The sequence below is a fragment of the Aegilops tauschii genome, chromosome 2 (genome assembly GCF_002575655.3).
Source record: "Aegilops tauschii subsp. strangulata cultivar AL8/78 chromosome 2, Aet v6.0, whole genome shotgun sequence".
NCBI classification, from domain to species: Eukaryota; Viridiplantae; Streptophyta; class Magnoliopsida; order Poales; family Poaceae; genus Aegilops; species Aegilops tauschii.
This window is the reverse complement of record NC_053036.3, coordinates 250,838,004-250,852,546: the sequence shown is the minus strand read 5'-3', so window position 1 is coordinate 250,852,546 and position 14,543 is coordinate 250,838,004.

The window sequence follows — 14,543 nt, the reverse complement described above, 5'->3', positions numbered from 1 at the left end:
GGATGGAGAACAGATTAATTAGAATCATAGTAACGGTATTCGGATGGAGAACGGCTTAATTAGAATCTAGTGACGGTCTTCGGATGGAGAAATGGGTATACCAGAACTTTGTTTATGATCTATGTCATGTGAGGATTGTGATTTATTTTTATCGTGGACTAACCAGTTCCTTATTTGAATTATTGAGTATCCCTGGGATGGTTCTACCTCCTGGACATTCACTATGATTATTCTTATATAAGCCCTTTATGTGGTGTCGCTCAGACGCCCGACTGCGGCATGCTTGTTGATTATTTATCTTTTATAAGCCCTTTATGTGGTGTCGCTCAGACGCCCGACTGCGGCATGCTTGTTGTTTATTTATCTTTTATAAGCCCTTTATGTGGTGTCGCTCAGACGCCCGACTGCGGCATTGTTAAATTTTTTTGCAACCTTTCGAGGAGTCCTTTCAGACACTCAGTCAGTGCATTTTATTTCTACCCCCGTATTGCATGTTCATTTTTTCTCTGCATACGAGCATCACAGACTTTCGTGGCAGATGTTGTGATCATAATTATTTCGGAGCATGATTGTCCCTTATTATATTATACCCGTGTTCTTAATGTTTGCGAGTACATTCAAACGTACTCACTGGCTTGTCCCTGGCTATTGTCTTGGCCAGATTCCTTGCTTGGAGATAAGCATCGCGATGACAGCCCCGGAACCTACGCTACGACGATAGCAGCCTCGCGAAGATAGGAGTTATCCTGGTCAGCTGTTCTTGTGGGAAATGGAGTCCCATAAACCCAGGTGTACCTCAAATCGCTTCCGCCTTCGACCCCTAGAAACCAAGTGTTGTACTCCCCGGCCACAATGGTCTTGTACTACATATTTTGTACCTTGCTTGGAATTCTTGTATCAAGTTGGTGCCTCATCAGCTAACAGAAATCCTGGGGCTGGTGAGCACAAAGGCCATTTTCTGGGAAATTGATATCCCGAAAATCCGGTCGTGACATTGACTCGCCCGTCCGCACCGGCTTACAACGCCACGACCGACTCATCTATCCGTGCCACCGGTTGACTCGCCCACGTCCACGCCGTCTTCTAATGACGCGGTCGACTCTTCCATATACATCAACAAATCAGAGCCGCGACTTCTCACGCAAACAACTTAATGAGCGCACGCAAGTCGCCGCTCTTGCTGTCCGGTCTACTCCAACAAACTCTGAAGAAAGTCATAATATATTATTAGGCCTCAGTCTGCACCGGATGGTTCAATGGGAAGGCACATAAGTGGCCGCCACTGTAGTTTGGTTAAACTTCAACAGTCAGTTGGGATGAACCATTGGCCGAGTTACTGACACAAATCATACGGGGTCATTTATAACCCGCCGAGCTTCAACATATTACAGCGTTCCACTGTTCAACTACATACCGGTTTATATCACGGTCAAGTCTGGAGAATCTCAAGACAACTCCTCGAGTTATCTTAAGACTCAGGGGCTACACCAGCATGACTAGGCAGAATTGGCCTTCGTCCGCAAATTCAACAACCCCGGGTCATTGGAGGGAACATAACCCGGTCCCGGAGGCTACTGCCATATTGACGAAAATTTAAAGGCTGTCAGAAATTTTCCGGCTTAAAATGAAGGATTCCGGTCTAAAATCCGGCTCAAGAGAAATCTGTCTCTCACAAAGCTTTGAAGCTCTCAATATCTGGTTTAAAATTCCTTTTAAAAAATAATCCATCTGTCGCAAGTTCGAGCTCTCAGGAAAAATTAAAGGTTGCCAACGAGAACTTGCTGCCATGATGCGCGGTTCAAACATGGGTATCCTGCATTATGGGCTTATCTTTTATGGTCACTTGGGGGCTTCCTGCTCATTGAGCATAGCTGTGACTACCCTCTTGATGCGGCTTGCATGCCTTATTACAAATTACTTGGGGGCTTCCTCCTCATGGACCATAGCTATGACTACCCTACTGATCCGGCTTGTACGCCTAGATTGTGAATCACTTGGGGGCTTATTGCCCAAGGTTACCAAAGAGAACTTGTTGCAGTACACAGTTCAAACATAGGTATCCTGCCTACTGATCCGGCATGTATGCCTTGATTACAAATCTCTTGGGGGCTTATTTCCCAAGGTTACCAAAGAGAACTTGTTGCAGTATACAGTTCAAACATAGGTATCCTGCCTTGAGGGCTCATTATATATAGCTTTATTTACCCTTTTGACCGGCTTGGACGCCAGGTGTATTCACCAAAAAATCCGGGTTATCCTGCCTTGGTATGTCTGCCACTCCACCCAGGTAATCCTGGAATGACCCGATGTACTTTTGACACTCAATCTTATAAAGACCCTGAACTTGTCAAAGTTAAAGCAGTGATTGGTCATGTGAGGCCCGGCTTACAGGTTTGCATAAAGGATTAACTCAGCGGCTGTGCGGCCCTTGAACAACACTTGACATTGAGGCTTGGTGGCCTATGAAGGCCTTGTTTTTTCTGATTTGTTCTTTTCTATGAATATTGTTTTGGTTCATATCCTTGTACCATATTGACGTATGGTTTAAAATGATTTAGGCTATGTAGCCTTCATCCTTATGACTCATATTTGAGCATATATGGGGTTCTAATAACCTGGCCTTGCGTTGGACGATAAGTCGCCAGTATGCTTTGATTATACACTTGGAGTTCTGCACTCTATGTTTTTGGGATGTTACCCTGACTGCATATGGCGATGTAAGCTGGCAGTATGAATCGATTTCACAGGCCATGTAGCCTTGATTATATGACTCATCATTGAGCATCTTTGGGCTTGATAACCCACTCTGATAGAGGACGTTAAGTTGCCTGGATATTTTTTCGTTGAACAATCAAAATCGTGATATTGCATGCCTAGTGTCAATACCCACGGTGGATTATAATTATTGAGGTATCACCATGATGTCAATCTCCAGGTACGTTTTTCAATAATGGTATGGTTATTTGGGGTTTGGAAATCCGCCCTGGCTATAGACTTTAAGTCGCCAGCATACTTTGGATTGCACAATTGGAATCATGAGCTTATAAATCTTTGGGTTGTCACCCTCACTAGATATGGCAATATAAGCCGGCATTATGAGCCAATTTTACAGGTATGTTTTTAATTGTTATAAGAATATACGAGGTTTGATAACCCGCCCTAGCTTTTGACTTTAAGTCGCCAGTATATTTAGGCTTGAATGGCCTTATTTATATTTTTTTTCCATAATTGCATAAGGCTATATTATGTTTGGGTTGTTACCCGCCCTGGCTTTTGACGTTAAGTCACTAGGGTATATGTTGTTTAAACTTTGTGCAGGATATGTAGAGCTATGGCTTACATAAATGATTAACTTTAAGCCCATTATCAGAGATTAAAATTGGTGTTCCAAGAGGATTATCAATTCTTGATTTTTTTACAAAGACTATAAGTCGCCGGGTTAGAAAAATCTCGGAGTCCAATGGATGCGCATTAAGTCGCCATCGGCCAAGAGCCGGCGGTATTTAACTCCTGAATTTACTTGTCAATAGACAAAGTTATATTATTCAAATCTTTAACAGCCAACTTGGCTAGATTTTCATTATGGTTGTCATGACCATTATTGAATGATTGAGGCTTTCATACCGGATTACATTATTCAAATCTTTAATAGCCAACATGGCTGGATTTTTATTATGGTTATCAATAACCAGTATTATGATTGAGGTTTTCAAAAGCTGCTTCAGAGCAATGGCTATTATTTCTTTATCGAAGAATACCGGCTCACAACAGAGAGCATGGTTCAATATTGAATATGCAAGGCATTCAGCAACATCATCCGGACAATGGATATGGTTTTATCTTACAATGAAAGGAATAGTCCTGAGTCACTACAGGCACACAACCTGGCATTTGGGGGCTATATTATTCAAATCATGATTATTATCAAGTATGTAAGTCCCATGTCGCTGCAAGCATGCACCATGACACTTGGGGGCTAATGCAAGGTCATTTTTAACTCGCCCGATCGAAGACCCGACTCATCACATTGTAATGAGCCGGCCCTTGGGGGCTACTAATTGCTCCTATCAAAGGTAACCCGAAACTTGGGAGCTACATCATATACTATTATTTTCAATGAAGTACATAAAAAGTCCCTGCTCATTATTACATAATGACCTGGCACTTGGGGCCTACGCATGGGAAGTACAAAATGGCCAGTTTATGATTGGTGACCTACATGAACAAATCGGTGTTCTCCAAAGTTGTAGTATTTATATTGAAGCAAGTCTCAAGCTGTTACTACGCTCCCTTCTTAAGACTTGGGGGCTACAGGTGTTATGCATATAAGGGAGGTAAACTTTCAAGCTTGGTGTTAGCAATAATTATGACCCGGTGCCATAAATATTTACAAACCGACAATTTTGGCAATCATAACTCAGCAAGCTCTACATCTTCAAGCCGGCTAAATATCGAATGAGTATTTCAAGACCAATATTTTTGTCAAGCTAGAGCAATGGAAGCCGAGTCAAATGGATTATTCTTTATAATATTGTTCTAAAAGAAGCCAATGTTAGCAAATTGACTATGAAGCTGGTCTATTGACCCGAACTTTTTCAGAAGAAGTGCCTGGTTTTTTTACATTGGCAAAGTTTGAACATATCTGCTAAAGGAGATTTGCTATGAGACTATGGACACGTATCAAAGAGGAAATGACAAGGACTTAAGGATGATCAGGTGATGGCTCGGAATTTTTTTAATCCAGAGCACAACCTGTCAAATTTGTTCTTGTGTTTATTTTGCAGGATTAGTTTAACATGGATAAATCCAAATTAAACTTGGGGCTAATGTCGGGGATATACCCCCTGGTATGACTCGGCCGGACTTGGCGATTCACTAGTGACCCACCCTAACTTGGTGACTAACTAAGTGACCCGCCCGGATCTTTCCACTCACTGATGACCCGACCGGGCCTGATGACTCATTGGTGACCCGGCAGGCAGGTCAGAAGAGCGAGAAGACCCGGAGGCCCAGAAGGCGGATCATGGAAGGCCGTCTCATGTTAACATGATGGGTCGGCTTAAGAGAATAGGTATAAGGAATATTCCCATACACAGGAAGCAAGACTAGGACTCCACTTGTAATAGAGTAATCCTAATCCTACTAGGATTAGTCATCTAACCCGCCCCTCCAACTTATATAAGGAGGGACGGGGCACCCCAAGTGGGACAAGTTTGACAAGTTGAGACAGACAGGTCAATAGCTCTCGAGATAGACGTAGCGAAAGAGCACCCTTGTAATCGTGAGCATCACCACAATCGATATCAATGAAGCAGGATGTAGGCTTTTACCTCCACCATGAGGGGCCGAACCTGGGTAAAACCTCGCGTCTCTCCTCCCACTCAACCCCTCTCAAGCTACCATATAGATGTGTTGGCCTCATGACTAAGTTCTTTTCACTAGGACATCTGCCGTGACAAATCCACGACAGTTGCCAAGCAAACACATCGATATTCGCCCGCAGGAAGGCAACGATCGCGCTTTCCTATTTGTCATCAAGGGTGGAACTGATAGTAAAGGTACCATCAGCGCCAGCCAGCCTTGCTGGGACCTTTTTCACATGAGGTGTAGCTGCCTTGGATCTCTTGCTATTGGAACTCTCTGACAAGTCATCAACAGGCGCAACACACTCCAAAGAGGTACGCTTCTCGGATTCCTTGTTGGTGTCCCTACTAGCCTTCTTCTTTCCTTTGCTTTCCTTGGAGGGAACTACAGCTTCAGCAGCCTCTGCCACGACTGCGTCCCAGTACATCTTATCCACGCAAATAATTGTGTCCTTCTCATCTGACGAAATGGAAATGACGCCCACCAGCCCAGGTATCTTCAAGGTGTTGTGGGCATAGTGGGATGCTGCAATGAATTTTGCCAGAGCTGGGCGTCTAAGGATTCCATTGTACGGCAGGGGGAGGTTGACCACATCAAACGCAACCTTCTTAGTCTGGTAGTTCAACTCTCCTACGAATGTCACTAGCAACGTGATCTTTCCCTTAGGATGACTCCTACCGGGGTTGATTCCTTGAAACGTGCCCGTGACTTTGAGTTCTTCCTCTGCTATCTGAAGTTTTCTGATGACCTTTGGGGAAATCAGATTCAACCCGGCCCCACCGTCAACCAACATCTTTATGACTTTGAGGTTGTGGATCGTTGGTGAAACGAACAACGGCACGCATCCTACCGCGGTGGTGCGGTCAGGATGGTCCTCTTCGTCAAAGATAATGGGCGTGCGTGACCACTTGAGTGGCTTCTAAGACTCTGCTGCTGGCTCCACGACATTGACCTCACGTGCCCACCGTTTAAGTTGGTGGTGAGAGGAGTGCAGAGATGCACCTCCGTCAATGCACAAGGCGTCAGTTGCCTTCTGGAATTCCTGCTCGTTGGTTTCCTCTTCATTCCCTCCATCACTTTCATCATTGCAATCTTCCTTCTCTCGGCCCCTGGCGGGTTTTCCCTTGTTCCGAAGAGCCTTGCCGGGTGATTTGCTTCACCGCCTCGGCTTTTCCTGCCAGCGCCATTCTGACATTTTTCCTTATCACGCTTCTCATATTCAGCCCTCTGCTTCTTGACGAGCTGCTCAACCTGATGACATCCCCGGAGATCGTGGCCCTTGGTCCGATGAATCTTGCAATACAGGCCATCACCTTTTCCAGCCTTCCCGGGAGCCGCAGCCTCCCGGCAATCAGTGCACGTGGCAACTTCCTTGCCGGGGGCTTCGGCCTTAGCCTTATTGCCAGTACTAGGCGTGCCCGATCCCTCAACGGTCAGTACCGCTTTATCCTTGCGCTTCTTGTTGCGCTTCTTCTGACTGGTGGCCTCATCATCATCTTCTGAATCGACGTCGACGCCATCCTCTTCTGCAGGGAGTTTCCTCCCCTCCTCTACCCGAGCACACTTGTCCAATAAGGTGTAAAGTTCCTTCATAGTCTTGGGCAATCGAACGTTCATCTGGGAACGTATCCGAAGGTTGTGCACGTTGGACTGGAACGCAGCTATCACAACTGCCGGGTGGATATCTGGAATATTCCTGTGGACTCGGCTGAACCTCTGCATGTACTTTCGCAGAGTATCTCCTTACTTCTGTGGGAGAAGCTGCAAATCGCTAGGCCGTCCTGGTTCTTGGTGGCCGCCTGTGAAGGCGCCAATGAATGCATGGCATAGGTCAGCCCACGTCGAGATGGAGTTCTTCAGGAGATGCATCAGCTAAGACCTCACGTTTGGCTTGAGCGCCAAAGGGAAGTAGTTGGCAAAAACCTTTTCATCTCTTCCCCCGGCGGCTTGAACAACGATGGTTTAGATGCTCAAGAACTCTGTCGGGTTCAGTCTCCCATCATACTTCCCTGGAATCTCTGGTTTAACCATGTGAGCAGACGGCCAACAGACTTGCCGCAGCTCACGGGTGAAGGCAGGGCACCCAGCCTCGAAAGGCAGGTACCCGCCTCTGCTGAGCGTAGGCTCGTCAACGTTGGGGCCATTGCTCCCAATGGACTGGTGGTGGTCATCGCGGTGTCGCTCGATGGTGACATGCGCGCCCTCCATCTGCCTGTCCTTCGGGGCTCGTCGTCGGCCTTGATGTGCTCGAGGATCGAACGAAGCCATCGAGATGTCATCAAGCTCTTGGTCTCGTGGCCCTCGCGCTTGTTGCTGCGGTGGGGATTTCACCGTGGGGGTGGCCCCTTCCGCACGTCCAGAGCCGTGGGCCGCCGCCGTCGTCTCGGAGGCCGTGGCGGGCTAGCTCGCGGTGAGCCTCCAGCCTTGGCAAAGCTAATCAGACTCTGAATGGTAGCTCTCCACTCATCCATCTGATGAGCTGCCGGCGGAAACCACAGCAGCAGTTGGGCCCGCGCCATGGCCTCCGAAGCGGTGCTTGGCATTGGTGATGATAATGTAGACTGCAGCGTCGCCCGGATCCTAACGGTGCCAGCAGTGGCTGCGCCGGGCTCCCTTCGTCGGGATCCAATGGCTGGGATGGCGTGGTGACGATGTGATGGCGCGCGGGCCAGTGACTCCTTTCGGAGCATTGGTTGGGCCAGTTTGCTCCAGGGGTGGTGCATGCCCTGTGACCGCACCCACAGCGGGGGTGGCCGTAGGATTGCGATTCGCCTCGGGACGAACGTCACCGCCGTGGCTATGCCCCTTGGCCAGGCTGGGAGGGACAGAAGGAACAATCTCTCTACCCGTACCTCGTGGAGCGTGGCCGCCAGGATGTTGTTGGTGCTGTCCTTCTCCGGTGCCGCCCACTCCTGCTTCGGCTGAGGGGGAGGTGGTGACAACGCCGCCTGTGCCGACCACGTCTCCCGCAGCACCCACATCCTCATGCGTCTCCGCATTCCCCGTGGGGGCGGTGGTCCCGGGAGGCGGGGCCTTCGAGGTGGACGGGTGAGCTACGACATCGGACTTCTTCTTGGGCGCCTTAGTTGATGGAGCCGTCGATGATGAAAATTGCGATGTAGATTATGCGCTGCTTACGCTCTCGGGTTCGCGCAAGTGATCCCCCTACCTGGCGCGCCAAAGATGTCGTGGGATACCACGCCCACCTATGGAGCCATGAGCCCCTTTTGGTTCGGCAGGGGGATGGGCATGTTGCACAAAGAGCGGAGAAGCGTAACACAGCAGGACAGAGACCACACGGGCAGTTTTACCCAGGTTCGGGCCGCTGGGAGGCATAAAACCCTACTCCTGCTTTGGTGGATTGATGGTGGAAAATGGTGGAGAAACGCAGCGCTCTTGCCTGGCAAGGTTGCCTCGGGGCGAGAGTAGCTACGCGCGTATGAATGTGCGGGGGTCCGAATCCTTTCTACGGTTGCCATGTGCCTCCTTTTATAGATCAAGGGGTCACCACAGTGGCAAATCAGTCTTTACATACTGATTAGATAACAAACAGTGCTATCATACCTAACTCTGCAGGCTGACATACAAATTAAATGCGCCGCTCAGTGTCACATCACAGCTTGCCCGGCAGGCCCTGCCGGGCTATTTTGCCAGCTTCGTGCCTTCTTGCTTGACATGTCTCAGGACGGGTGTCACTTGGAGGTATTTTCTGTAGGAAGTGACTACCATCTGGCAGGGAGCAGCCACTTAGTCACTTAGGAGCTTGACACTGCACTGATCGACGACGTGCGTCACTGTGAGGTGGTGTAGTGGAGTGGTTTGCCTCTATGAGCCCCGGCAGGCCTGCCGGGGCGATCTTGGAGGCTCGCTTCCGGGTAACCCTAACCTTGCCAGGCTCGCCTGCCCGGCAAGGGAGGTTCCTCTCGTAGTGCTATCTTGTCTCTCTGGCTAGTATTGGTCTTCTTGATCTGCTCGTTGGTCCTTCGTAGAACTTATCCCTCGTGCTTTGATCTGATTTTGGTGCTGTAACCTTGCTCTTGGGCCTGTGCATAGTCTGGGCAATGGAACCAGGTTTCATTGCATCGACACTACTAGATCAAGATATAACCAAAAGGATCGAACTAAGAAAAATGATAAAGGTAAAGGTGTGATGGTGATATGATACCGGGGCACCTCCTCCAAGCTTGGCAGTTGCCAAGGGGATTGCCCATACCCATGTATTTATGTCTCTTTCTTCGGTGGTGGTGATGATCGAGTTGTTGATGTGGTATCCTTCTTCCTCAGTTGTGCTTGAGGATAGAATTTTCCTCCCTTAAGTCCTCGATCTCCTGCTCAAGCCTTAATATCTTTTTACATAGTTCCTGTTTGTTTTCCTGTAAGAGACAAAAAGGGATAAATTCGATATTAGGTTTCTTTGCTTTATTAGGAAGACTTGAGTTTTTGAACTCCACGTGCATGTCCCCAGGTTGGGGTAGTGGGACTTCCTCTTCATCGGAACTTGTGTATTCCTTTCCTTTTGGATCATAGTCTTCTTCCTCCTTGGTCCAACCATAATGCTCCAATCTCCAGAAACAACTCAAAATGAGATTATGGGATTGTGCAATGGTGCGGTGGTGAAAACCTTCGGGAGATTATATAATGAATTTTTACTCACCAAAAGAAGTATTGTGCAAGAAAACAGAGTCCGGAGGGCACACGAGGTGGCCACAGGGCAGGGGGCGCGCCCTCCACCCTTGTGGTCTCCTCATGCATCTTTCGGACAACTTTTAATTTTCCTAATTTTTTAAATATTCCAAAACGGAGAAAAAATGCCATTAGAACAGTTTTGGAGTTGGTTTACTTACCGTACCACATACCTATTCCTTTTTAGAGTCTAAAACGTTCTGGAAAGTATCCCTTATGTACACCTCGGTGGTAAGGTATTAATTATATTGGTCTGAACATTTATGGGAGTACCTGAGATATAATGTTTGATTCTTTGACCGTTTACCACCTTCGAATTTGTGCCTTCGGCGTTGTTGATTTTTATGGCACTAGAACGATAGACCTCCTCGATAATGTAAGGACCTTCCCATTTAGAGAGAAGATTTCCTGCAAAAAATCTTAAACGAGAGTTGTATAGCAAAACATGATCACCTATATTAAACTCACGCTTTTGTATCCTTTTGTCGTGCCATCTTTTAACCTTTTTCTTTAAACAACTTGGCATTGTCATAGGCTTGGGTTCTCCATTCATCAAGTGAGATAATGTCAAATAACCTCTTCTCACCGGCAAGTTGGAAATCATAGTTGAGCTCTTTGATTGCCCAATAAGCTCCGTGTTCTAGTTCAAGAGGTAAGTGTCATGCTTTTCTGTAAACCATTTTATATGGAGACATAGCCAGAGGTTTTTTTATAAGCGGTTCTATAAGCCCATAATACATCATCAAGTTTCTTAGACCAATTCTTTCTAGATCTATTAACAGTCTTTTGCAAAATCAATTTAATCTCTCTATTGCTCAATTTTACTAGACCACTAGACTGAGGATGATATGGAGATGCAATTATATGGTTGACATAATATTTAGCAAGCATTTTACGGAAAGCACCATGAATAAAATGTGAACACTATCAGTCATCAAATATCGAGGGACTCCAAACCTTGGAAAAATAACTTATTTAAGCATCTTAATAGAAGTGTTATGATCAGCACTACTTGTTGGAATAGCTTCTACCCACTTAGTAACATAATGAACAACAACTAAAATATGTGTATACTAATTAGAGGAAGGAAAAGGTCCCATATAATCAAAGCCCAAACATCAAATGGTTCAATAACAAGTGAATAATTCATAGGCATTTCTTGACCTCTACTAATATTACCGATTCTCTAGCATTCATCACAAGACAAGACAAACTTACGAGCATCCCTGAAGAGAGTAGGCCAATAAAAACCAGATTTTAATACCTTGTGCGCAGTTCTATCTCCAGCATGGTGTCCTCCGTAGGCCTCGGAGTGACACTTGCGTAGGATATGTTCCTGTTCGTGCTCAGGTACACAACGTCTAATAACACCATCTACTCCTTCTTTATAAACGTGTGAGTCATCCCAAAAGTAATGTCTTAAATCATAGAAAAACCTTTTCTTTCGCTGATATGTGAAACTAGGTGGTATAAATTTAGCAACAATGTAATTAGCATAATCAGCATACCATGGAGTATTACGAGAAGCATTTATGACAGCTAATTGCTCATCAGGAAAGCTATCATCAATAGGCAGTGGGTCATCAAGAAAATGTTCTAACCTAGACAAGTTGTCTGCAACGAGGTTCTCAGCTCCCTTACTATCAATAATATGCAAATCAAATTCTTGCAGCAAGAGAACCCATCTAATAAGTCTAGGTTTAGCATCTTTCTATTCCATAAGATATTTAATAGCGGCATGATCAGTGTGAACAGCTACTTTGGAATCAACAATATAAGATCTGAACTTATCACAAGAAAAAACAACTACTAAAAATTATTTTTCAGTAGTAGCATAATTTCTCTCGGCACTGTCTAGAGTTTTGCTAGCATAATGAATAACATTTACTTTCTTATCAACTCTTTGCCCTAGAACAGCACCAATAACATAATCACTAGCATCACACATAATTTCAAAGGGTAAATTCCAATCAAGTGGCTGAACAATAGGTGCAGAAATCAAGGCTTTCTTAAGTATTTCAAATACTTCTACACAATCATCATCAAAAACAAAAGGAACATATTTTTGCAAAAGATTAGTCAGAGGTCTAGAAATTTTAGAGAAGTCTTTAATAAAACTCCTATAGAAACCAGCATGACCAAGGAAACTTCTTATACCTTTGATATCTTTATGACACGACATCTTTTCAATAGCATCTACTTTAGCTTTATGAACTTCAATACCTCTTTCAGAAATTTTATGCCCCAAGACAACACCTTCATTAACCATAAAGTGGCACTTTTCCCAATTCAAAACAAGATTAGTTTCTTCACATCTCTGCAAAACTCAGTTAAGGTTGCTTAAGCAATCATCAAAATAAGTTCCATAAACGAAGAAATCATCCATGAAAACCTCAACAATATTTTCACAAAAGTTAGAGAATATAGCAGTCATACATCTTTGAAAGGTAGAAGGTGCATTGCATAAACCAAAAGGCATATGTCTATAAGCAAAAGTACCAAAAGGGCAAGTAAAAGTGGTATTTTCTTGGTCCTCTTTTGACACAGGTATTTGAGAGAAACTAGAATAATAATCTAGAAAGCAAAAATGTGTATGTTTGGATAGTCTTTCTAGCATTTGATCAATAAAAGGTAGATGGTAATGATCTTTTCTAGTAGCTTTGTTTAATTTGCAAAAATCAAATGCCATTCTATAACCTGTAACAATTCTTTGTGGAATCAATTCATTCTTATCATTAGGAACAACAGTAAACCTCCCTTCTTAGGGACACAATGAACAGGACTTACCCATCTACTATCAGCAATAGGATAAATTATACATGCCTCCAGAAGCTTTAGTATTTCATTTCTTACCACTTCTTTCATCTTAGGATTTAACCGTCATTAAGATCATCAAGAGTATTAAGGGGTTTAGCATCAGGCTCCATATTAATTTTGTGCAGACATAGAGTGGGACTAATGCCCCTAAGATCATCAAGAGTATATCCAATAGCGGCACAGTGCTTCTTCAGAGTTTTCAATAATTTATTTTCTTCATGCTCCGAAAGGTTAGCACTAATAATAATAGGATATATCTTCTTTTCATCAAGATAAGCATATTTCAGAGTATCAGGTAATTGTTTAAGCTCAAACACGAGATCACCCTTGGGTGGAGGAGGAACCGCAAGGATTTCAACAGGAAAATTGTGTTTCGAAATAGGCCCTTGATTAAAGAATATTTCATCTAATTCCTTTCTTTCATTCGTAAACATATCATTTTCATGGTCTAGCAAATATTGTTCTAAAGGATTGGTAGGAGGCACGACAATAGAAGCAAGACCAATAATTTCATCCTTACTAGGCAATTCTTTATCACAGGGTTGTCTACGAAATTTAGAGAAATTAAAATCATGAGACATATCCCCAAAACTTACTGTAACAATTTTTTTCTCATAGTCTATCTTAGCATTAATAGTATTCAAGAAAGGTCTACCAAACATAATGGGACAAAAATCATCTTGTGGGGAACCAAGAACAAGAAAATCAGTAGGGTATTTTATTTTCCCACACAAGACTTCAACATCTCTAACAATCCCAATTGGTGATATATTATCTTTATTGGCAAGCTTAATAGTAACGTCAATATCTTCTATATCAGCAGGTGCAATATCATTCATAATTTCAAGATATAAGGTAAAAGGAATTGCACTCACACTAGCATCCACATACATAAGCCATGATAACAATTATCTCCAATTTTAACGGAAACAACAGGCATGCCAACAACAGGTCTATGTTTATATTTAATATCAGGTTTAGCAATCCTAGCAGCTTCATCATAGAAATAAATAACATGTCCATCAATATTATCAACCAAGAGATCGTTAACCATAGCAATACTAGGTTCAACTTTAATTTTTCCAGGGGGTGTAGGTGTTCTAGTATAGCTCTTACGAACCACAACCGAAGCTTTAGCATGATCCTTTGTTCTAACAGGAAAAGGTGGTTTCTCAATATAAGCAGTAGGAACAATAGGATCAACATTATTAGTAACAATTTATTCTTCAACTTTAATAGGTTCTACTACTTTCACTTCAATGGGAGGATGATATTTAAACCACTTTTCCTTGGGGAGATCAACATGAGTAGCAAATGATTCACAAAAAAGCTACTATCTCAGAGTCAAGTCCATATTTAGTGCTAAATTCACGAAAAGCATCGGTATCTATAAAATATTTAAAACAGTCAAACTTAAGGTTTATACCTGACTCATTACCTTCGTCGAGTTCCCAATCTTCAGAGTTGCATTTACTTCTTTCCAATAAATCCCATTTGAATTCAATAGGCTTCTTCATAAAAGAACCAGTACAAGAAGTATCCACTACAAAAAAAGACAGATCCGTGAAATTTTGGCCCGAACGAATTTTTTTGTCATGCTTATGACACTTCTATGACGATAATTGTGACAAAACCTGGTATCATCATAGATGTGGTGGGCTCCTACTTCTATGACAAAA